This window comes from Nicotiana tabacum, chromosome 2, assembly GCF_000715075.1.
Source record: "Nicotiana tabacum cultivar K326 chromosome 2, ASM71507v2, whole genome shotgun sequence".
Lineage (NCBI taxonomy): Eukaryota > Viridiplantae > Streptophyta > Magnoliopsida > Solanales > Solanaceae > Nicotiana > Nicotiana tabacum.
The window spans coordinates 21,800,241-21,825,249 of record NC_134081.1 but is presented as its reverse complement, the minus strand read 5'-3'; positions in this window follow the sequence as shown (position 1 = coordinate 21,825,249).

Here is a 25,009-nt window from a genome sequence, read left to right as displayed (position 1 = left end):
TTGAGGTAAGTTACTTGAGCCCTAATACTTGTATATATGGTGATTTGCGTTGTTTAATCATGGTAATTAGTAAAAATGAGGGGTTAGGGCTTGCAATTTTTGGAAAGTAATTTAAGGATTTGAAGGACCAAACGATGTCGGATTTTGATGAATTTGGTATGGTTAGACTCGTGAGTGAATGAGATTTCTAGTTTTGTAAATTTTGTCGGATTTTGAGATATTGGCCCGAGGCCCCGGTTTGAGCCAATTTCGGGTTTTGGTCTAATTTTGAAGGTTTTCTAGTGGAATTCATTCCATTAGCGTATATTGATGGTATTGTATTGATTGTGAATAGATTTGGAGCATTTGGAGGCCGAGTCCAGAGGCAAGAGCATTGCGGGGTAGAGATTTGACCAGTTTGAGGTAAGTAACGATTGTAAATCTAGTCCTGAGGGTATGAAACCCCGGATTTTGTGCCATTATACCATTTTGAAGTAACGCACATGCGAGGTGACGGGCGTGTGGGCGTGCTCTTTTGGGGATTTGGGACTTGGTCCGTCCCGTAGCAACTGTAAAGTTGCATACTTTGTTGAAACCATATGATACTTATATGTTTTAGAAAGAATTTCTGTAAATTGGGCTGAATGCCATGTTTGGGCCTTGCGCCAATGCTGTTTGGACCCTTAGGGGCTATTTTTTACCATCCTCTCATTGTTTTCGATTGAGAATCTATACTCAGTTATGTTTATACTTGTTTACCGCATAACTCAGTTTTATGACTCTATTTTGATGCATATAAATATTTTGGCCCGAATGCCCTGTTTTACTGAAATGCCCGGGTGGCTTGAGAGGTTTATGACTGAGTGAGGCCGAGGGCCTGATTTGTGAGGATGAGTGTGGATCGGGGCTACCCACCTGCAGCATATTTATGACTGAGTGAGGCCGAGGGCCTTGTAAGGATGAGTGTGGATCGGGGCTGTCCGCCTGCAACATACTTTATTATTATGGCACGTGAGTTGTCCGTGCAGATTATAGCGCTTGGGCTGAAGGAGCCCCTCCAGAGTCTGTACACACCCCCAGTGAGCGCAGGTACCTACTGAGTGCGAGTGTCGAGTGCCGAGTGCAAAGTGCTGAGTGACTGGGAGGCATGAGTGATTGTGAGGTATGCCCGAGTGGCAAGAGTGATTGTGAGGTATGCCCGAGTGGCAAGAGTGACTGTGAGGTTTTCCCGAGGGGTTGTATATGAGTGATGTTTTGCCCGAGGGGCTGTTTATGATTTTATCATTTTTGCTCACCTTTGCATTGAGCCTTTGTTTGAAAATATGTTGGAAAAATATCTTTAAATGATTTTGACTGGAATCGGGTTTAAACGAGATGATTTGATTCAAACACTGATTTTTAAAGCATGTTGTACTTTACTGAGATTTCATGATATGAACGTTATATGCTTTATAGCTCGTCACTACTACTCAGTCTTTATTTATTGTTGTTACTTACTGAGTTGGTGTACTCACGTTACACTCTGCACTTTGTGTGCAGATTCAGGTGTAGCTAGACACGGTAGCAGTTATTGAGTGTTCTGGTTGTAGATTTTCTTACAGATAGCAAGGTAGCTATTTGGCGATCGCAGCCCCTGCTCTTCTCCATCTTATCTTCCTCTAGTAGTATTTAGCTATTTTCCAGGCTGAGTTAGCCTTGATATTGTTAGACAGATTGTAGTAGATGCTCATGACTAGTGACACCCCGATGTCGGGCTTTTCTTTTCTGCACTTCTGTTTTCTTTGATTTGAACTCCTTAAATGAAGGTTTTATGTTAAATAGTATTGAAATTATCTTTGAAATGAAAATATCGGTTTTGTTTGGAAAATGAGTCGGCTTGCCTAGTTCCACGATAGGCGCCATCACGACAGGTTAGGTTTTTGGGTCGTGACAGTATGAAACCCCGAATTTTGTATTATTTTAATACTTTGAGGTGACGCACATGCTAGATAACGGGCGTGTGGGCGTGAACCGTTGGGGATTGGTGGCTTGGTCCGTCCCGTAGCAACTGTAAAGTTGCATATTTTGTTGAAACTATATGATACTTATATATTTTAGAAAGAGTTATTGTAAATTGGGCTGAATGCCATGTTTGGGCCTTGTGCCAGTGCTATTTGGACCCTTAGGGGCCTTTTCTTACTATCCTCTCATTGCTTTTGATTGAAAATCTATACTCAGTCATGTTTATACTTGTTAATGCATAACTCAGTTTTATGACACAATTTTCAGGCATATACATGTTTTATGCCGAATGCCCTATTTTACTGAAATGTCCGAGTGGCTTGAGAGGTTTATGACTGAGTGAGGCCGAGGGCCTGATTTGTGAGGATATTTATGGGATCGGGCTGCACGCCGCAGCATGTTTGATATCGGCCGAGGGCTTGATTGTGAGGATGAGTATGGATCGGGGCTGTCTGCCTGCAGCATACTTTATTATTATAGCACGTGAGTTGTCCGTGCAGATTATAGCGCTTGGGCTGAAGGAGCCCTTCCGGAGTCTGTACACACCCCCAGTGAGCGCAGGTACCTACTGAGTGCGAGTGCTGAGTGCTGAGTGACTGGGAGGCATGAGTGATTGTGAGGTATGCCCGAGTGGCAAGAGTGATTGTGAGGCATGCCCGAGTGGCACAAGTGACTGTGAGGTTTGCTCGAGGGGCTATTTATGAGTGATGTTTTGCCCGAGGGGATGTTTATGATTTCACCATTTTTGCTCATCTTTGCATTTTTTCTCTGTTTGAAAACTGTTGAAAAATATCTTTAAATGATTTTTACTGGAACTGGGTTTAAACGAGATGTTTTGATTCAAATCCTGATTTTAAAAGCATGTGGTATTTTACTGAGTTTTCCTAATATGAATGTTGTATGTTTTATTGCTCGTCACTACTGCTCAGTCTTTATTTGTTATTGTTACTTACTGAGTTGGCATACTCACGTTACTCCCTGCACCTTGTGTGCAGATTCAGGTGTAGCTAGACACGGTAGCGGTTATTGATTGTTCTGGTTATAGATTTTCTTGGAGATAGTAAGGTAGCTGTTTGGCGATCGCAGCCCCTGCTCTTCTCCCTCTTATCTTCCTCTAGTGGTATTTAGCTATTTTTCAGGTTGAGTTAGCCTTGGTATTGTTGGACAAATTGTAGTAGATGCACATGACTAGTGACACCCCGATGTCGGGCTTTTTCTTCCGCACTTTTATTTTGATTTGAACTCCTTTACGAAGGTTTTTATGTTAAATAACATTGAAATTATCTTTGAAATGAAAACATCGGTTTGTTTTGGAAATGAGTCGGCTTGCCTAGTTCCACGATAGGCGCCATCACGACAGGGGTTAGTTTGGGTCATGACAGATTGGTATCAGAGCCTAGGTTACATAGGTCTCACGAGTCATGAGAGGATTTAGTAGAGTCTTGCGGATCATTACGAAGACGTCTGTACTTATCTTCGAGAGGCTGCAGAACCTTTAGGAAACTCCACATTCTTGAATTCTTGTCGTGCGAATCTTTTAATTCTAGTAACTAAACATCTGTTGTTTCATTCTCTCACAGATGGTGAGGACTCGTGCTACCGGTCAGGAGGGCCAACCACCAGTACCACCAGCCAGGGCCGCGAGAGACTGAGGCCGCGGTAGAGGCCGTGGTTGGGGCAAAGGTGCAGCCCGTACAACAGTTGGGACAGTACCTGCAGATCCACCGGTTGTCCCAGATCAGGACCAGGTTCCAGTTGTTGATGCACCAGCTCAGGTATTACCTGTGCCTATTGTGATTCCAGGCCTTCAGGAGGCCCGAGCTCAGATTCTGACAGCATGTACCAGCCTTGCCCAGGCAGTCTCTATTTTCACGGCCGCAACTACTTCTGAGGCCAGGGGAGGCACTCAAACTCCCGTTGCTCGCACACCCGAGCAGGTTATTCAAGGACTTCAGACACCGGAGGCACCACCAGCCCAGCTAGTTGAAGTTGCTCAGGATTATGTGGTTCCTGCTATGCCTGAGGATGATCAGCGTAGGTTGGAGAGGTTTGGGAGACTCCAGCCACCACCTTTCAGTGGCACAGAGAGAGAGAGGATGCTCAGGACCTTTTGGACAGGTGTCAGAGGATACTCCGTACTGCTGGTATTTTGGAGACTTATGGGGTCTCATTCATTACCTTTCAGTTTTCTGGGGCTGCACTCAGATGGTGGGAGACTTACGAGAGGCGTAGGCCTGTTGGAGCAGCACCCCTTACTTAGCAGCAGTTCTCTGTGGTCTTTTTGGAGAAGTTCGTGCCTCGATCCCACAGAGAGGAGCTGCGCAGACAGTTTCAGCAGCTTTGCCAGGGTGATATGTCTGTGACACAGTGTGAGATGCGATTCTCTGAATTGGCCCGTCATGCTATCTGGTTGGTTCCCACGGACAGAGAGATGATCATGAGGTTTATTGATGGCCTCACTTATCAGCTACAGTTGCTCATGACTAAGGAGCGAATTTCGGGTGCTACCTTTGATGAGGTTGTCGACATTGCTCGGCAGATTGAGATGGTTCGCGATCAGGAGAGGGTTGAGAGGGAGGCCAAGAGGCCTCGCAGTCATGGTGGATTCAGCGGTACTCCTTTTGGGGGTCAGTTCCAGCACAGTAGAGGTCGTCATTTTAGAGAGGCTCAGTCAGCTCGGCCATTTCACCGTGGTGCATCATCTGGCCATGGTTCTTACAGTTCTCATCAGGGCCACTCATCACTTAGTGCCTTTCCAGCTCAGAGTTCGCTCCCGTGCTCCACCTGTTCAGGGCTCTTCCATGCCAGGTTCTTCTACCAGTTATCCCAGTGCTAGGGGTTCCCTTCAGTTTCCGCCGCTAGCACCAGGGAGTTGTTTTGAGTGTGGGGAGCTTGGGCATATGTGGAGGCAGTGTCCTCGTCATTATGGAGGTCTATCTTAACAGAGGAGTTAGCCTCCGATTACAGCACCAGTTACCTCACCAACCGCCCAGTCAGCTCGGGTTGGAGGTTAGTCAGTTAGGGGTCGCCCTATAGGGGGAGGCAAATCAGGGGGTGGTCAGGCCCGTTTCTATGCTCTCCCTACCAGAACAGATGCTATTGCTTCAGATGCTGTGATTACGGGTATTGTCTCAGTTTGTCACAGAGATGCCTCAGTAATATTTGACCCTGGTTCCACATATTCATATGTTTCCTCGTATTTTACCCATTTTCTGGATATGCCCCGTGAGTTTCTATTTTCTTCTGTTCATGTATCTACTCCTGTGGGTGATACTATTATTGTGGACCGCGTATATCGGTCATGTGTGGTGACTATTAGGGGTGTAGAGACCCAAGTGGACCTTTTGCTGCTCAGTATGGTCGACTTTGATGTGATATTGGGTATGGACTGTTATCTCCATATCATGCTATTCTAGATTATCACGCTAAGATGGTGACGTTGACTATACCGGGAATTCCTAGGGTTGAGTGGAGTAGTTCTGTAGATTATGTACCAAGTAGGGTGATTTCATATTTGAAGGCTCAGCGCATGGTTGAGAAGGGTTGCCTATCTTATTTGGCTTTTGTGAGGGATGTTAGTGCAGAGACTTCTGTCATTGATTCTGTTCCGGTGGTACATGATTTTCCAGATGTGTTTCCTGCAGACCTGCCGGGCATGCCGCATGACAGGGATATTGACTTTGGTATTGATTTGGTGTCGGGCACTCAGCCAATTTCTATTCCACCGTATCGTATGGCACTGCGGAGTTGAAGGAATTGAAAGAACAGCTTCAGGAACTCCTTGATAAGGGGTTTATTCGACCTAGTATGTCACCTTGGGGTGCACCGGTTCTATTTGTGAAGAAGAAAGATGGTTCCATGAGAATGTGTATTGATTACAGGCAGTTGAACAAGGTCACAATCAAGAACAAGTATCCTTTTCCTCGTATTGATGATTTCTTCGACCAACTTCAGGGAGTGAGGGTGTTCTCCAAGATTGATTTGAGGTCCGGTTATCATCAGCTGAAGATTCGGGATTCAGATATTTTTAAGACAACTTTCAGGACCCAATATGGCCATTATGAGTTCTTGGTGATGTCGACCAATGCCCCAACAACGTTCATGCATTTGATAAACGGTGTATTCTAGCCCTATTTGGACTCATTCGTCGTTGTATTCATTGATGACATCCTGGTGTTCTCTCGTAGCCAGGAGGAGCACACTCAGCATTTGAGGATTGTATTACAGAGATTGAGGGAGGAGAAGCTTTATGAAAAGTTCTCCAAGTGTGAGTTTTGGCTCAGTTTAGTAGCATTATTGGGACACGTTGTGTCCAGCGAGGGTATTCAGGTGGTTCCGAAGAAGATAGAGGCGGTGCAGAATTGGCCTAGACCGTCCTTAGCCACGGAGATTAGGAGCTTTCTTGGTTTGGTGGGTTATTACCGTCACTTTGTGGAGGGATTTTCATCTATTACATCGCCCTTGACCAAATTGACTCAAAAGGGTGCTCCATTCAGGTGGTCGGATGAGTGTGAGGAGAGCTTTCAGAAGCTCAAGACTGCTTTGACCACAACTCCAGTGTTAGTTCTGCCATCAGCTTCAGGTTCTTACACCATGTATTGTGATGCCTCGAGGATAGGCATTTGTTGTGTTTTGATGTAGGAGGGTAGGGTGATTACCTATGCCTCGCGCCAGTTGAAGACCCATGAGAAGAACTATCCTATGCATGATCTTGAGTTAGCAGCCATTGTTCACGCCTTGAAGATTTGGCGCCATTATTTGTATGGGGTTCATTGTGAGATCTATACTGATCACCGGAGTCTGCAGTATCTGTTAAAGAAGAAGGATCTTAATTTACTTCAGCGGAGATGGTTGGAGCTTCTTAAGGACTATGATATCACTATTTTGTACCATCCGGGGAAGGCCAATGTGGTGGCCGATGCTTTGAGTCGTCGGGCAGAGAGTTTGGGAAGTTTAGCATATCTTCTAGTAGCAGAGAGACCTTTGGCATTGGATGTTCAAGCCTTAGCGGGCCAGCTTGTCAGATTGGATATTTCGGAGCCTAGTCGGGTATTGGCTTGTGTGGTCTCCAGGTCTTCTCTTTATGACCGTATCAGGGAGCGTCAGTATGATGACCCCCACTTGCTCGTTCTTCAGGACATGGTTCAGAGAGGTGATGCTAGGGATGTGACTATTGGTGAAGACGGCATGCTGAGAATGCAGGGCTAGATATCTGTGCCTAATTTCGATAAGCTTCGAGAGTTGATTCTTGAGGAGGCCCACAGCTCGCGATATTCCATCCATCCGGGTGCCGCGAAGATGTACCAAGATTTGAGGCAGCACTATTGGTGGAGGCGGATGAAGAAGGATATAGTTGGGTTTGTGGCTCGGTGCCTCAACTATCAGCAGGTTAAGTATGAGCATCAGAGACCGGGTGGCTTGCTTCAGAGATTAGAGATCCCAGAGTGGAAGTGGGAGCGGATCACTATGGACTTTGTAGTTGGGCTCTCACGGACTTCGAGGAAGTTCGATGCTATTTGGGCTATTGTGGATCAGCTGACCAAGTCCGCGCACTTCATTCCAGTTGGTACTACTTACCCTTCAGAGCGGTTGGATGAGATTTACATCCGGGAGATCGTTTGCCTGCATGGTGTCCCAGTTTCCATCATTTCAGATAGGGGCACTCAGTTCACATCACAGTTTTGGAGGGCCGTGCAGCGAGAGTTGGGTACTCAGGTTGAGTTGAGCACAACTTTTCACCCTCAGACGGACGGGCATTCCGAGCGCACTATTCAGATATTGGAGGACATGTTGCGTGCATGTGTCATTGACTTTGGGGGTTCATGGGACCAGTTTCTGTCACTTGCGGAGTTTGCATATAACAACAGTTATCAGTCAAGTATTCAGATGGCTCCGTACGATGCTTTATATGGGAGGAGGTGTAAATCTCTGATTGGATGGTTTGAGCTGGGTGAGGCTAGGCTCTTAGGTACAGACCTAGTCCAGGACACATTAGATAAGGTGAAATTCATTCAGGAGCGGCTTCGCACGGCACAGTCTAGGCAGAAGAGCTACGTGGATAGGAAGGTCCGTGATGTGTCTTTTATGGTTGGGGAGAAGGTTTTGCTGAAGGTATCACCCATGAAGGGTGTTATGAGGTTTGGGAAGAGGGGCAAGTTGAGCCCCCGGTTCATTGGGCCTTTTGAGGCGCTTTAGAGAATAGGGGAGGTGGCTTATAAGCTTGCCTTGCCACCCAGCTTGTCGAGTGTGCATCCAGTGTTTCATGTTTCCATACTCCGGAAGTATATTGGAGATCTGTCCCATGTTTTGGATTTTAGCACGGTTAAGTTGGAGGGTGATATGACTTATAATGTGGAGCTGGTGGCTATTTTGGATCGGCAGGTTCGAAGGTTGAGGTCAAAGGATATAGCTTCAGTGAAGGTGCAATGGACAGGTTAGCATGTGGAGGAGGCCACCTGGGAGACTGAGCGGGAGATGCGGAGCAGATATCCACGCCTATTCGAGACTCCAGGTATGTTTCTAGACCCATTCGAGGACAAACGGATGTTTAAGAGGGGGAGGATGTAACGACCCAGCCGGTCGTTTCGAGAGTTATAGCCCCGGTTTTCCCATTTCTACTTCTTTTTGTGTTATTCAACTATATTATGTCATATCAGGTTAGTTGATTCGGGTCCGGAAGGAACTCGGAGTGAAATGAGACACTTAGTCTCATAATTGAAAAATTAAGTTAGAAAAGTGGACCGGATATGGACCTATGTGTAAACGACCTCAGATTCGAATTCTGATAATTCCAATAGCTCTGTATGGTGAATTTGGGCTTAGGAGCATGTCCGGAATATTATTTGGAGGTCCGTAGAGGAATTAGGCTTGAAATGCCGAAAGTTTAATTTGTGAGAAGTTTGACCGAGGGGTTGACTTTTTGATATTGGGGTCGGAATCCGATTCTAAATATTGGAATACCTCTGTTATGTCATTTATGACTCGTGTGAAATATTTGAGGTCAATCGGACGCGATTTGATAGGTTCCGGAGTCGTTTGTAGAAATTAGAAATTTCAAAGTTCATTAGGCTAGAATTGGGGTGTAATTCATGGTTTTAGCATTGTTTGAGGTGATTTGAGGGTTCGACTAAGTCCGTTTGATGTTTTATGACTTGTTGGTATATTTGGTTGAGGTACCGAGGGGCTCGGATGAGTTTCGGATGGTTAACGGGTAGGATTATGGACTTGGAACTCTGCTGGAATTTTTTCGATGCACCATCTGGTTTCCTTCATCGCGTTCGCGAGTAGAGCCTCGCGTTCGCGAAGAGGAACTGAGTGGCTGGAAATATTTGCTCTTCGTGTTCGCGAAGAAAAGAACGAGTTCGCGAAGGGTGGACTGGGTGTGCATCGCGAACGCGAGAGGTGCTACGCGTTCGCGAAGAAGAGAGGAAGCAGTCGAGGACCCCAGGTAATTAGTCTACGTGTTCGCGTGAGGGGTGTCGCGTTCGCGTAGTGAGGGGGAACGAAGCATCGCATTCGCTATGGGTTGAACGCGTTCGCGTAGAAGGCATTGAGGCAGAGGAATTTTGTGCTTCGCGAATGCGAGGGTGATGTCGCGTTCACGAAGGAGAAATTTGGACGGGAGCTATTTTGTGCTTCGCGAACGCGAGGCACTGAACGTGTTCACGAAGAAGAAAAGCCTGGGCAGTGAGTTTAAGTTCTGAAAATGGGATTTTTGACGATTTGGAGCTCGGATTGAGGCAATATTTTGGTGATTTTCAGAGGAAACAATGGGGTAAGTGTTCTTAACTCAATATTGGTTAAATTACCCGAATCCATTATTGTTTTTATCATTTAATTGGTGAACTGAGTTGGGAAAATTTGAAAACCCTCTTGGTTTAAATTGAAGATTTGAGGGTCGAGTTGGGGTCGGATTTTGGTAAAATTAGTATGGTTAGACTCGTGGTTGAATAGGATTCCGGATTTTGTAACTTTTGTCGAGTTCGGATTTTTATGGAAAATCATTATTTTCTTATGGAATTAATTCCAATAAATTTTATTGACTGAAACGAATTATTTATGACCAGATTCGAGGCGTTTGGAGACCAATTCACGAGGAAAGGACATTACAGAATAAGAATTTCACGGCTTTAAGTAAGTAACGATTGTAAATCTAGTCCTGAGGGTATGAAATCCCGAATTTCGTATCATTTTACTACTTTGAAGTGACGCACATGCTAGGTAACGTGCGTGTGGGCGTGCACCGTTGAGGATTCGTGACTTGGTCCATCCCGTAGCAACTGTAAAGTTGCATATTTTGTTGAAACTATATGATACTTATATTTTTTAGAAAGAGTTTCTGTAAATTGGGCTGAATGTCATGTTTGGGCCTTGTGCCAGTGCTGTTTGGACCCTTAGGGGCCTTTTCTTACTATCCTCTCATTGTTTTCGATTGAAAATCTATACTCAGTCATGTTTATACTTGTTTAACACATAACTCAGTTTTATGACTCTATTTTGATGCATATAAATGTTTTGGGCCGAATGCCCTATTTTACTGAAATACCCGAGTGGCTTGAGAGGTTTATGAATGAGTGAGGCCGAGGTTTATGGGATTGGGCTGCACGCCACAGCATGTTTGATATCGGTCGAGGGCCTGATTATGAGGATGAGTGTGGATCGGGGTTGCCCGCCAGCAGCATACTTTATTATTATAGCACGTGAGTTGTCCGTGCAGATTATAGCGCTTGGGCTGAAGCAGCCCCTCCAGAGTCTGTACACACACCAAGTGAGCGCAGGTACTTACTGAGTGCGAGTGCTGAGTGACTGGAAGGCATGAGTGATTGTGAGGTATGCCCGAGTGGCAAGAGTGATTGTGAGGCATGCCCGAGTAGCACGGGTGACTGTGAGGTTTGCCTGAGGGGCTGTTTATGAGTGATGTTTTTCCCGAGGGGTTGTTTATGATTTCACCATTTTTTTCTCACCTTTGCATTTTTCCTCTGTTTGAAAACTATTGAAAAATATCTTTAAATGATTTTTACTGGAACTGGGTTTAAACGAGATGTTTTGATTCAAATCCTGATTTTAAAAGCATGTGGTATTTTACTGAGTTTTCCTGATATGAATGTTGTATGCTTTATTGCTCATCACTACTGCTCAGTCTTTATTTATTGTTGTTACTTACTGAGTTGGCGTACTCACGTTACTCCCTGCACCTTGTGTACAGATTCAGGTGTAGCTAGACACGGTAGCAGTTATTGATTGTTCTGGTTGTAGATTTTCTTGGAGATAGCAAGGTAGCTGTTTGGCGATCGCAGCCCCTGCTCTTCTCCCTCTTATCTTCCTCTAGTGGTATTTAGCTATTTTCCAGGCTGAGTTAGCCTTGGTATTGTTAGACAGATTGTAGTAGATGCTCATGACTAGTGACACCCCGATGTCGGGCTTTTTCTTCTGCACTTTTATTTTGATTTGAACTCTTTTACGAAGGTTTTTATGTTAAATAACATTGAAATTATCTTTTAAATGAAAATATCGGTTTGTTTTGGAAATGAGTCGGCTTGCCTAGTTCCACGATAGGCGCCATCACGACAGAGGTTAGTTTGGGTCGTGACAAATTTCAAGGGGGATTTTCACGACTTTGAATTGGGTAAGTGTTCTATAACCAAAAGTGATTATATTTTACAAATCCATGTCTATATACATCATTTATTTCGGATTTAGATGAAAAAAAAACATATTTTTATAAAATCTTTCAAAAATGAAAAGTTAATATTTGAAGGTCCATTTGATATCGGAATTGGACAATTTTTGTATGGTTGAACTCGTAGCGGAACGGGTGTTCGGATTTCGTGAGGTTTTTTGGGATTTGAGACGTGGGTCCCACTGTCGAATATTTTAATAAATTTCAGATTTTTATTTGGAAAATTTATAAATTCATATGGAATTAATTCCTATGATTAGTATTGATTATATCGAATTATTTGTGAATAGATTTAAAGCTTTCAGAGACAAAATTAAAAGGAAGAGTTGTGGTTGAATAATTGATTGGAATTTGCAAAGCGAGGTAAGTGGCGTGATTAACTTTGACTTGAGGGAATAGAACACTTAAATTATTTGTTATGTGAAAAGAATGTGAACGACGTATAGGCGAGGTGACGAGTGTCTATACGTCGTGAAATTAATTATTTGCCTGCTTACTTGAAAAATCATAAATTATTTTAAATCATAAATTAATTATTATAATAATTATTTCTCTCCTATTTTTTGTCAAATATTAATTCTTGAATTCCTGCATTAATTGTTACATGCTATTTGAATTATGTGTTTTAATTATTATTTGACATTTAGCATATTAAATATTAAACTGCCTATTTTATCCCTGATTTCCATAATAATTTGCTATTTGTCATTGCTTGTTTCATAATTAAATTATAATTATTGTATGCTTGTTGTCTTATAATTTTATATTAATTGTTGTATTTATTGGGGAAATTTCTTCTATAAGAATTGATTGAAATGGATATATTGGAGGATCAGGTTGCACGCCGCAAAAGACTTATTAAAAGTCAATATTGGGGGATCGGATTGCACGCCGCAACAGATTTATTAAAAATCAATATTGGGGGATCGGGTTGCACGCCGCAACAGACTTATTAAAAAGTCTATATATACTTGATTGAAATAAATATACAAAGACTTATTAAAAGTCAATATTGGGGGATCGGATTGCACGTCGCAATAGACCTATATAAACTCTCTCTCTCTCTCTCTCTCTCTCTCTCTCTCTCTCTCTTATATATATATATATATATATATATATACACACACACACACACACTTGATTGAAATAAATATATGACAGACTTGATTAAAAGGAATATATATATTGGGAGAGCGGGTTGCACGCTGCAACTGAATTAAGTGTGAATATATTGTGAGAGCGGGTTGCACCCTGCAACAGAATTGGTTGAAATGATAATGGATTATGACTGTTGAGTTGGTTTCAATTATTATAAACGAGTTACATGTTTTATTTCTATTATTTGTTATTATTAATATTGCGTACAAGTTAATGTAAGTGAGCCGCCTTAACCTCGTCATTACTTCGTCGAGGTTAGGCTCAGCACGTACCAGTACATGGGGTCGGTTGTGCTGACACTACACTCTGCACTTCTTGTGTAGATTTTGAAGTTGGTCCTAGCGGCGTACCATAGATTTGCTCGGATTTTAGCTACGAGAGGAGACTTGAGGTATAACTACACAGTGTCCGCAGTTCTGAAGTCCCCATCTATTTTACTTTAGCTATGTGTTTATTTCCAAGCAGCTTTATTTTATTCAAACCTTTATTAGTATTTATTCTAGAAGCTTGTGCACTTGTGACACCAATTCTGGGATGGTATTTAAACACCGTTGTTTTTATGGGTTATTTCACTATATTTCAAACTTTGCTTCCGCATTTGTTTCTTTGATTATTAATAATTTAAAGATTGTTTAAAAATTGGTCAATATTATTCTAACGTTGGCTTGCCTAGCAAGTGAAATGTTAGGCGCCATCACGGTCCGCAGGTGGGAATTGTGGGTCGTGACAGTTGGTATCGGAGTGCTAGGTTACATACTTAGTAGAGTCTGAAGGATCGGTACGGAGACGTCTGTACTTATCTCTCGGAGGCTATGGAGTTTAGGAACAATTTCACTTATATTCTACTCGGTCGTATGATTTTATTCTATCATTGATGATTGAACTCTTATATTCTTGTCCTCTCGTAAATGGCGACAACACGTACTGCGTCTACAACCGGACAGGAGCCAGAGCCCCCAGTGACAGCTACAATTATGGGCAAAGGTCGAGGCCGAGGTCTTGCTAGAGGCCGAGGTAGAGCTCAGTAAAGAGAACGGGCAACTGAACCTGTTGTAGAACCTCAGGTGGATCTTCAGGAGGAGGTTCCAGTTCAGGTCCCGGAAGGATTCATAGCCACTCCAGTACTTCAGGATGCTCTAGTCCATTTGGTAAGTCTTATGGAGGGCATGGCCCAGAATGGTACATTTCCAGTGGCACCAGCCGTCTCACAGGCTGGGGGAGGAGCACAAACTCCCACTACTCCCGCTCCGGAGCAGATGGCTCCCCAGAATCAGGCTCCAGCAGCCCCGCCAGTTGGGGTAGGTCAGCCAATTATTGCGGCATAGATCGGTGATAGGCATGCCATGTCTTTCGAGGCCTTATTGAGACTGGATAAGTTTACCAAGCTCTTTCCACTTCACTTCAGTGGTACACCTTCTGAGGACCCACAAGATTATCTTGAACGCTGCCATGAGGTGCTGCGGAACATGGCTATAGTTGAGACCAATGGGGTTGATTTTGCTGTATTCCAGATGACGGGTTCTGCCAAGAGGTGGTGGAGAGATTATACATTAACCCAACCAGTCGGATCGCCTGCACTTACATGGGAGCAGTTCTCTCAGCTATTTCTGGAAAAGTTCCTCCCTATCACACTGAGAGAGGAATTTCGCAAGCAATTTGAGCGTCTACAGCAGGGCAGTATGACTGTTACTCAGTATGAGTCCCGTTTTATGGATTTGGCCCGTCATGCTCTCCTTTTACTACATACGGAGGGAGAGAGAGTGAGGAGGTTTATTGAGGGCTCACTCACCCTATCAGGCTTCAAATGACCAAAGAGACTGGAAGTGAAATTTCTTTTCAGGCGGCTGCTAATGTCGCGAGGAGGATCGAGATGGTTCTTACACAAGAGAGAGGGTAGAGGTCTTATAAGAGGCCTAGTCAGTTTGGTGGTTTCGGTGGTGCCTCGTCTAGAGGCAGGGGTAATTTTGGTAGGGATCATCCTCCCAGACCGTTTCATTCAACACTTCATGCATCGCCCGGTGCTTCAGGGAGTCACGGTCCTATTATGCCTTACCCTGGGTAGCTATTATTCAGTGCACATTTAGCTCCTATCAGTGCATCACCACTCCAGAATTACTACAGTGGTTATCCGGCCCCTTTGGGTCAGCTTCAGCTTCAGTAGCCACGACATCAGGATATGCGTTATGAGTGTGGAAACATTGGTCACATCAGGAGGTATTGCCCTAGATTGGCGAGTAACAGATCTTGGCAAGATTCTCGCGCCATCATACCGGCACCGGTTGCTTCACCGCCTGCTCAGCCAGCTAGAGGTAGGGGTCAGGCAGCTAGAGGTGGAGGTCAGGCCATTAGAGGTAGAGGTCAGACCGTTAGAGGTGGAGGCCAGCTAGTTAGAGGCCGTCCTAGAGACGCAGTTCAGAGTGGTGGGGCCCAGCCCCGATTTTATGCTTTTCCAGCTAGGCCTGAGGCCGAGTCATCTGATGTTGTGATCACAGGTATTATTCCAGTTTGCCATAGAGATGATTCTGTTCTATTTGATCTAGGATCTACTTATTCCTATATGTCCTCCTATTTTGCTTCATATTTGGTTGTGCCTTATGATTCGCTGAGTGCTTCTGTGTATGTATCTACACCGGTGGGAGACTGTGTTGTAGTAGATCATGTCTATCGTTCGTGTGTGGTTACTATTGGTAATCTTGAGACTAGTGTGGATCTTCTACTTCTTGATATGGTAGATTTTGATGTCATCTTGGGTATGGATTGCTTGTCTACTTATCATGCTATATTGGATTGTCATGCCAAGACGGTGACCCTAACTATGCCGGGGTTACCTCTATTAGAGTGGAAAGGAACTCTTGCTCATTCTGCCAGCAGGGTTATTTCTTATATGAAAGCTCGGCGTATGGTAGAGAAAGGGTGTCTAGCCTATTTGGCTTATATTCGCGATCCCAGTGCGGATGCTCCTTCTATGGACTCAGTACCAGTTGTTCGTGAATTTCCAGAAGTATTTTCTGAAGATTTGCCGGGATGCCACCCGACAGAGATATTGACTTCTGTATTGATTTGGCTCCGGGCACTCAGCCCATTTCTATTCCACCATACCGTATGGCCCCGCCGGAGTTGAAAGAATTGAAATAGCAGTTACAAGACCTGCTTGATTAGGGATTCATTAGATCTAGTGTCTCGCCCTGGGGTGTACAAGTATTATTTGTAAAGAAGAAAGATGGCTCTATGCAGATGTGTATAGATTATCGGCAGTTGAACAAAGCCACTATCAAAAACAAATATCCGCTGCCAAGAATTGATGACTTATTTGATCAGCTTCAGGGTGCCAAGGTATTTTTGAAGATCGATTTGAGGTCTGGTTACCATAGTTGAAGATTAGGGCATCTGATGTCCCTAAAACAGCTTTTCGAACTCGGTATGGGCGTTACGAATTCCTAGTGATGTCATTTGGGTTGACAAATACCCCAGCAACATTTATGGATTTGATGAATCGGGTGTTCAAGCCTAATTTGGATTCTTTTGTGGTTGTATTCATTGATGATATCTTGATTTACTCCAGCCGTCGAGAGGAACATGAGCAGCATCTTCGAAGTGTGCTTCATACCTTGAAGAATAATCAGTTATATGCCAAGTTTTCAAAATGTGAGTTTTGGTTAGACTCAGTTGCCTTTTTGGGGCATGTTGTATCGGCATAAGGCATAAAGGTGGATCCTAAGAAGATTGAGGCTGTTCAGAATTGGCCTAGACCTACTTCAGTTACAGAGATCCGGAGCTTCCTGGGATTAGCAGGTTATTATCATTGGTTCGTGGAAGGGTTTTCATCTATAGCAAGCTCATTGACCAGATTGACCCACAAAGGTGTCCTATTCGGATGGTCAGACGAGTGAGAGTTGAGCTTTCAGAAGCTCAAGACCGCTTTGACAACGACGCCAGTGTTGGTATTACCCACAAGTTCAGGATCGTATACGGTGTATTGTGACGCATCTCACATTGGGCTTGGTGCAGTATTAATACAAGTTGGAAAGGTAATTGCATATGCGTCGCGGCAGTTGAAAGCTCACGAGAAGAATTATCATGTTCATGACTTAGAATTGGCAGCCATTGTTCATGCGTTGAAGATTTAGAGGCATTACCTCTACGGTGTCTCGTGTGAGGTATTTACTGATCATCGTAGCCTTCAGTATCTGTTCAAACAAAAAGATCTTAATTTGTGGCAGAGAAGATGGTTGGAGTTGTTGAAAGACTATGATATCACCATTTGGTATCACCCCGGAAAGGCCAATGTGGTGGCCGATGCCTTGAGTAGAAAGGCTATGAGTATGGGAACTCTTGCGTATATTCCGGTTGGTGAGAGGCCATTAGTTGCAGATGTTCAGACTTTGGTTAATCAGTTCGTGAGGTTAGATGTTTCAGAACCCAGTCGGGTTCTAGCTTGCATAGTCGCTCGGTCTTCTTTATATGAGCGCATCAGAGAGAGATAGTATGATGATCCTCATTTACTTGTACTTAAGGACATTGTGCGGCACGGTGATTCCAAATAGGTTGTTATGGGGGAAGATGGGGTTCTACGAATGTAGGGTCATATTTGTGTGCCTAATATGGATGGTCTTCGTGAATTAATTCTTAAAGAAGCACATAGTTCCAGGTATTCTGTTCATCCAGGTACCGCCAAAATGTATCAAGATTTGCTGCAACATTATTGGTGGAGGAAAATGAAAAAGGATATAGTTGCATATGTAGCTCGGTGTCTGAATTGTCATCAAGTTAAGTACGAGCATCAGAGACTTGGTGGTTTGCTTCAGAAGTTAGAAATTCCTGAGTGGAAGTGGGAGTGTATCACTATGGATTTTGTTATTGGGCTCCCACGGACTCAGAGAAAATTTGACACAGTTTGGGTCATTGTGGACAGGTTGACCAAGTCAGCACATTTCATTCTAGTAGCAGTTACCTATTCTTCAGAGAGGTTAGCTAAAATTTACATTCGTGAGATTGTCTGCCTTCATGGTGTGCCCGTGTCTATTATTTCATATCGAGGTACACAGTTTACCTCACATTTCTGGAGGGCTATACAACGTGAGTTAGGCACACGGGTGGAGTTCAGTACAACATTTCATCCACAGACAGACGAACAGTCAGAGCGCACTATTTAAATATTGGAAGATATGCTCCGCGCTTGTGTTATAGACTTTGGAGGTTCTTGGGATAATTTCTTGCCACTTGCGGAATTTGCTTATAATAATAGCTACCAGTCGAGCATTCAGATGGCTCCATATGAGGCATTTTACGGAAGGCGATGCCGATCGCCAGTTGGTTGGTTTGAGCCGAGAGAGGCTCGGTTGTTTGGTACTGATTTGGTATAGGATGCCTTGGATAAAGTCAAGATTATTCAGGGTCGACTTTGCACAGCTCAGTCTAGGCAAAAGAGTTATGCCGACCGTAAAGTTCGTGATATTGCATTCATGGTTGGAGAAAGAACATTGCTCTGGGTTTCACCTATGAAAGGTGTAATGAGGTTCGGAAAGAAGGGCAAGTTGAGCCCTAGGTATATCGGACCCTTTGAAATTCTTGAAAGGGTGGGTGAAGTAGCCTACAGGCTTGCATTACCACCTAGTTTATTAGCGGTTCATCCGGTGTTCCATGTGTCTATGCTCCGAAAATATCATGGTGATCCATCCCATGTGTTAGATTTCAGCTCTGTCCAGTTGGACAAAGATTTGACTTACGAGGAGGAGCCGATGGCTATTCTAGCCCGGCAGGTCCGACAGTTGAGGTCTAAGAGTTATCCTTCAGTTCGGGTGCAATGGAGAGGTCAGCCGGTAGCGGCATCTACCTGGGATTCCGAGTCGGACATGTGGAGTAAATAACCACACTTATTTACCAGCTCAGGTACTTTTTCTAACTCCGTTCGAGGACGAACGTTTGTTTTAGAGGTGGAGAATGCGATGACCAAAAATGTCATCTTTAAATTTAATAAGTAATTCTGTATTCTAAGACCTCGAAAAACACCATTTATCATTCCTCGACTTGCGTGCGTAGTCCTTAAAATTTTTCGGAAAGTTTTCATGTGAAAACAATGGATTAAAATATGGAATAGAGCTTTAAAACTCAACTAAGTTGACTTTGATCAACATTTTTAGCAAACGGACCCGGATCAGTGTTTTGACAGTTTTGGTAGCTCTGTATCATGATTTGGGACTTGGGCGTATGCCCGGAATTTAATTTGGAGGTCCCTATCTCAAGTTATGACCATTTAACGGAAACTAGTAATTTAAAGGCTAAAGATTTTCAAGTTTGACCACGGGGTTGACTTTTTGATATCAGAGCCAGAATCCGATTCTGGAAATTTGAATAGCTCCGTTATGTCATTTATGACTTGTGTGCCAAATTTGAAGTCATTCCGGATTCATTTAATATGTTTTGGCACAAAATTTGCAAATTAAAAAGTTTAAAACTCAAAGTCCTAATCGAGGTGTGAATTGTAATTTTGATGTTATTTAATGTGATGTGAGACCTCGAGTAAGTCTGTATTATGTTACGGGACTTGTTGTGATATTTGGATAAGGTCCCGAGGGGCTCCAGTGAGTTTCGGACGAAATTCAGATTGTTTAGAGCATGCTGAAAGCAGCAGGTTCTTGGTAGAACCTGGTGTAATCGCACTTGCGCAATGGTGATCGCAGGTGTGCAACCGCATCTGCGAGAAGCTGGTCGTGTCTGCGACCTGGGCACTGGCCAGTTGCGTCGCTTCTGCAGAAAAATGGGGCGCAAATGCGCGACCGCTTCTACGAAGGCTGAATCGCTTCTGCGAAAGAGACCGCTTCTGCGGTCGTTTGGTCGCTTCTGCGACGTCGCAGGTGCGATAGAAATGTCCGCAGATGCGGAACCTCGCCTGGCAGCCCTACTTCGCAAATGCGTGACTGCAGGTGCGAAAATATAGTCCGCAGATGCGAAAATGCTGGGCAGAATACATAAAATCGGGTCTTAGCCATTTTTACTCATTTTTGAGTTTCAAGTCTCGGATTTGGGCGATTTCAAGGGGGATTTTCACGACTTTGAATTGGGTAAGTGTTCTATAACCAAAAGTGATTATTTTTCACAAATCCATGTCTATATTCATCATTTATTTCGGATTTAGATGGGAAAAAAAATCAGATTTTTATAAAATCTTTCAAAAACGAAAAGTTAAGATTTGAAGGTCCATTTGATATCGGAATTGGACAATTTTTGTATGGTTGAACTCGTAGCAGAACGGGTGTTCGGATTTCGCAAGTTTTTCTGGGATTTGAGACTTGGGTCCCACTGTCAAATATTTTAGTGAATTTCGGATTTTTATCCGAAGAATTTGTAAATTCATATGGAATTAATTTCTATGATTAGTATTGAATATATCGAATTATTTGTGAATAAATTTGTAGCTTTCATAGATAAAATTAAAAGGAAAAGTTATGGTTGAATAATTGATTGGAATTTGCAAAGCGAGGTAAGTGCCGTGGTTAACCTTGACTTGAGGGAATAGAACCCTTAAATTATTTGTTATGTGAAAAGCATGTGAACGACGTATAGGCGAGGTGACAAGTGTCTATACGTCGTGAAATTAATTGTTTGCTTGCTTACTCGAAAAATCATAAATTGTTTTAAATCATAAATTAATTATTATAATAATTATTTCTCTCCTATTCTTTGTCAAATATTAAATCTTGAATTCCTGCATTAATTGTTACATGCTATTTGAATTATGTGTTTTAATTGTTATTTGACATTTAGCATATTAAATATTAAACTGCCTATTTTCTCCCTGATTTTCATAATAATTTGCTATTTGTCATTGTTTGTTTCATAATTAAATCATAATTATTGTATGCTTGTTGTCTTATAATTTTATATTAATTGTTGAATTTATTGGGGAAATTTCTTATATAAGAATTGATTGAAATGGATATATTGGAGGATCGGGTTGCACGCCGCTACAGACTTATTAAAAGTCAATATTGGGGGATCGGATTGCACGCCGCAACAGACTTATTAAAAATCAATATTGGGGGATCGGGTTGCACGCCGCAACAGACTTTTTAAAAAGTCTATATATATTTGATTGAAATAAATATACAACAGACTTATTAAAAGTCAATATTGGGGGATCAGATTGCACGCCGCAATAGACTTATTTAAAAGCCAATATTGGGGGATCGGATTGCACGCCGCAACAGACGTATTTAAAAGTCTATATATATACTTGACTGAAATAAATATATGACATACTTGATTAAAAGGAATATATATATTGGGAAAGCGGATTGCACACTGCAACTGAATTAAGTGTGAATATATTGTGAGAGTGGGTTGCACGCTACAACAGAATTAGTTTAAATGATAATGGATTATGACTGCTGAGTTGGCTTCAATTATTATAAATGAGTTACCTGTATTATTTCTATTATTTGTTGTTGTTATTAATATTGCGTACATGTTAATGTAAGTGAAGCTCCTTAGCCTCATCACTACTTCGTCGAGGTTAGGCTCAGTACTTACCAGTACATGGGGTCGGTTGTACTGATACTACACTTTGCACTTCTTGTGTAGATTTTGGAGTTGGTCCCAACTACGTACCATAGACTTGCTCGGATTTCAGCTACCAGAGGAGAATTGAGGTATAACTACATGGCGTCCGCAGTTTTGAAGTCCCCGTCTATTTTATTTTAGCTGTGTGTTTATTTCCAGAAAACTTTATTTTATTCAGACCTTTATTTGTATTTATTCTAGAAGCTCGTGCACTTGTGACACCTATTCTGGGATGATATTTAGACACCGTTATTTTTATGGGTTATTTCACTATATTTCAAACTTTGCTTCCGCATTTGTTTCTTTGATTATTAATAATTTAAAGATTGTTTAAAAACTGGTTAATAATATTCTAACGTTCGCTTGTCTAGCAAGTGAAATGTTAGGCGCCATCACAGTCCGAAGGTGAGAATTTCGGTTCGTGACAGTTAGCCTAATTCATACACTAGAACCCAGAGTTTGTCATTTCATGAAGATACTTTCACTATTGAGTTTATCCTTAAACAATTAAATGGAATTGAGGTTATCGAAAGTCATTAATCTATTTTAAATTAAAGTTGTGTTTAAAGGGGTGTTGTTCATTGTGAGTTACTTTCTCACTCGTTTTGTTGTTATTGAGATTTTATAGACATTGTGTTTGAGTCGTGGGCTATTTATTCTAAAAATATTGCTATTGTTGGATCTTTGGAAAGGTTATGGCCTATGGGCACTTGTGTTATGAGTTTATACGTCGAGTTGTTGTGATGTTAGCATTTGTGAATTGCTGTGTGGTTTGGTTGTTGTTATGCGGGGTATAAGGGTAGCAGCTCACCGTTGTTATGCGGGACATAAGGGCGGCATCTCATTGTTGTTGAATGTACGGAGTGATAAGGGTGGCTATTATGTTATTGTCAGGGCAGAGTGGTACGGGTGGCTATTATACGGAGTGATACGGGTGGCTATTATACATAGTGATATGGGTGGCTATTATACAGAGTGATACGGGTGGCTATCGGAGAGATAAGGGTGGCTAACTATATTGTCAGGTCGGAGTGATACATGTGGCTATCAGAGAGATAAGGGTGGCAATGTCAGGGATGATGTGTGATGGCTTGGGGACATTGCGTTGGTGATTTTTGTGTGTTGGTGTGCTTTTTCTTATGTCTGTCATACACCTTACGTGACTTATTTTGTTGCTTCGATGAGCTACTCGATGCCCTTGATATTACTTGTTGACTAGGGTTGTAGTAGTACACTCGCACAAGCATACATCGTAGCATGTCACTTATACTAGCTTAGGAGTATGAAACTTGACATTTATTAATCATGCCCATATGTTCTTCTATTATCCATCTTTATCTTGCTATCGAGCCTGTGACCATACCAGGCGGATTGTGATTGTGAGCATGTGTCCATGTTAGGCGGATTGTGATTGTGAGCCTCTGACCATGCCGGGTAGATTGTGATTCTGAGCCTGTGACCATGCCAGGCGGATTGTGAATGTGAGCCTATGATCATACTTGGCGGATTGAGATATTGGCAAGTGAGTTATCCGTGCTTTTGTGATTCGAGATGCGGGCATGAGGTGCCGTGAGTATATGATGGTGGGTTGAGACCCGTGACTTGTGACTATGAAATGAGGTATCACGAAGTGATTTCGTTGAGAGTCTTGTGTTAGAACGGTTTGATTAATTGGTTGTCCTTTGTGTTCCTTATTTGGTTTCAATGGCATTTTTATGGTGTTCTTATTGCTTTACTGTTTATATCAGTCAATTTTGTTGCCATTTACTGATTTTGGCTTTCCATTTGCTTTATATTTCTACACTGCACAAGTTATTTTTTCTAGTGAATGTCTTGACTGTACCTCATCATTACTCCACCGAGGTTAGTCTTGATACTTACTGGGTACTGACCGTGGTATACTCATACTATACTTTTGCATATTTTTGTGCATAGCCAGGTATTGGAGATATCTGACTCGGGCAGAGTTAGCTTGTTGATCGTGAGGATTCAAGGTAGAGTTGCTTGGTTGTCGCAGTCCCTTGGAGTCCTTTCCTTATATTATACTGTCGTTTGTTATTTAAACAGTATTTTATTTCGATCTTTGAGATAATTCCATATATTCAGCTAGAGTTCGTGACTATGTATTACCAAATCTTGGGAGGTTGTTATGATCATTGTCGCGTAGGCTTATTCCGCTTTTGTTTCAGTATTTATTTTAAACTATGTTTTAAATTATCATTGTTAAAACTGGCTTAATCGTTGTTAGTAATCGGCTTACCTAGTCTTAGAGACTAAGTTCCGTCACGACGTCTGCGGTGGATTTTTGGGTCGTGACAAGTTCCTTTTTTCAAAGCGTAGCTGACATCAGGGCTGATATCTGACTATCGGTGCATTAGGCTATCTTATCTTTTCTTATTTGACTATACGAACATCATTAAATTTTATATTAAATATATTTTCAGCTTTACTTTAGGATTGCTAGAGTCGCAATATATTTCAGGAGGGTGTTAGGAGTTGTAAAAGCTCATTACTAACAAAGCACAGTAAATTTCTAGGAGGGTCTTTCATCTTGTTAGCAACCCTAAAGTGAAGCTGTAAAGAGTACTATAAAAATTGGGATTTTACCTGCCTATACTACATAGAAAACTTATTTACTCTTCCTAATCAAGTTTTAACTTAATTACATGGTCATATACAATTTACCAGTTATATACAAATTAGTTTTAAATGAGTATCCCTTTATATTAGGAATTGAAGAAAGAATATCAGTTATTTCCCCATATACCTACTCTCTCTCTCTCTCTCTCTCTCTCTCTCTCTCTCTCTCTCTCTCTCTCTCTCTCTCTCTCTCTTTCTTTCTCCCTCTCTGTCTCTTTATCTCTACTTCTCTATTTTTTTCCCAATTTTTCTTCCTTTGATATTTTTTATTTTTTATCCTTTCATGTTGTATATAATTTTAATGAAATTCATCAATGGATTTCAATCGTTTTGCTATAGAGTTTTAACTTAGCAATTTCCTTTCATGTTGCACAATTGGTGTTTAAATTAAAATTGTCAATCAATAAATTTTGAAGGTGTTTGAATCTCGACCATTGAAAGCCATTAAAAAGTTTCGTTGCGTTGAATTCGAATTTGAGTTTTAAAAAACTATTACTATTTGTTTGAATTGGGTGTTGTTGCAAATAATTAGGAATATTGTTTGGAGTTTATATCTCAATTTTGAGGGTGTTTGGTGAAGATTAGACTTGATTTTGGCAAAATTACAGATTGAAACTTGACGAAGAATATATGACATACAAAATACTTACAAAATTGTATTATAGTTGTATGTAAATTGTATTTAAGTTGTATTCTATTGTAATTATATATTTTTTTTATTTGAATATTGTATGAAAGTTGAAAAATAGTTGTATAATGTATGAATCGTTGTATGAAATTTGTATTTAAGTTATAAATACCATCTTTTTACATAAAATTATTGATATGTATCAAAATTGTATTAAGAGATGAAGTTTTGATTGGAATTTCAGAGAGGAAGAAGAACACACCACATACCAAATACATACAGAAGACATATTGTATAAAATTATATAAAAATTATATTTAAGTTGTATGATATTGTAGTTATATTTAACTGGTATAAATGATGTA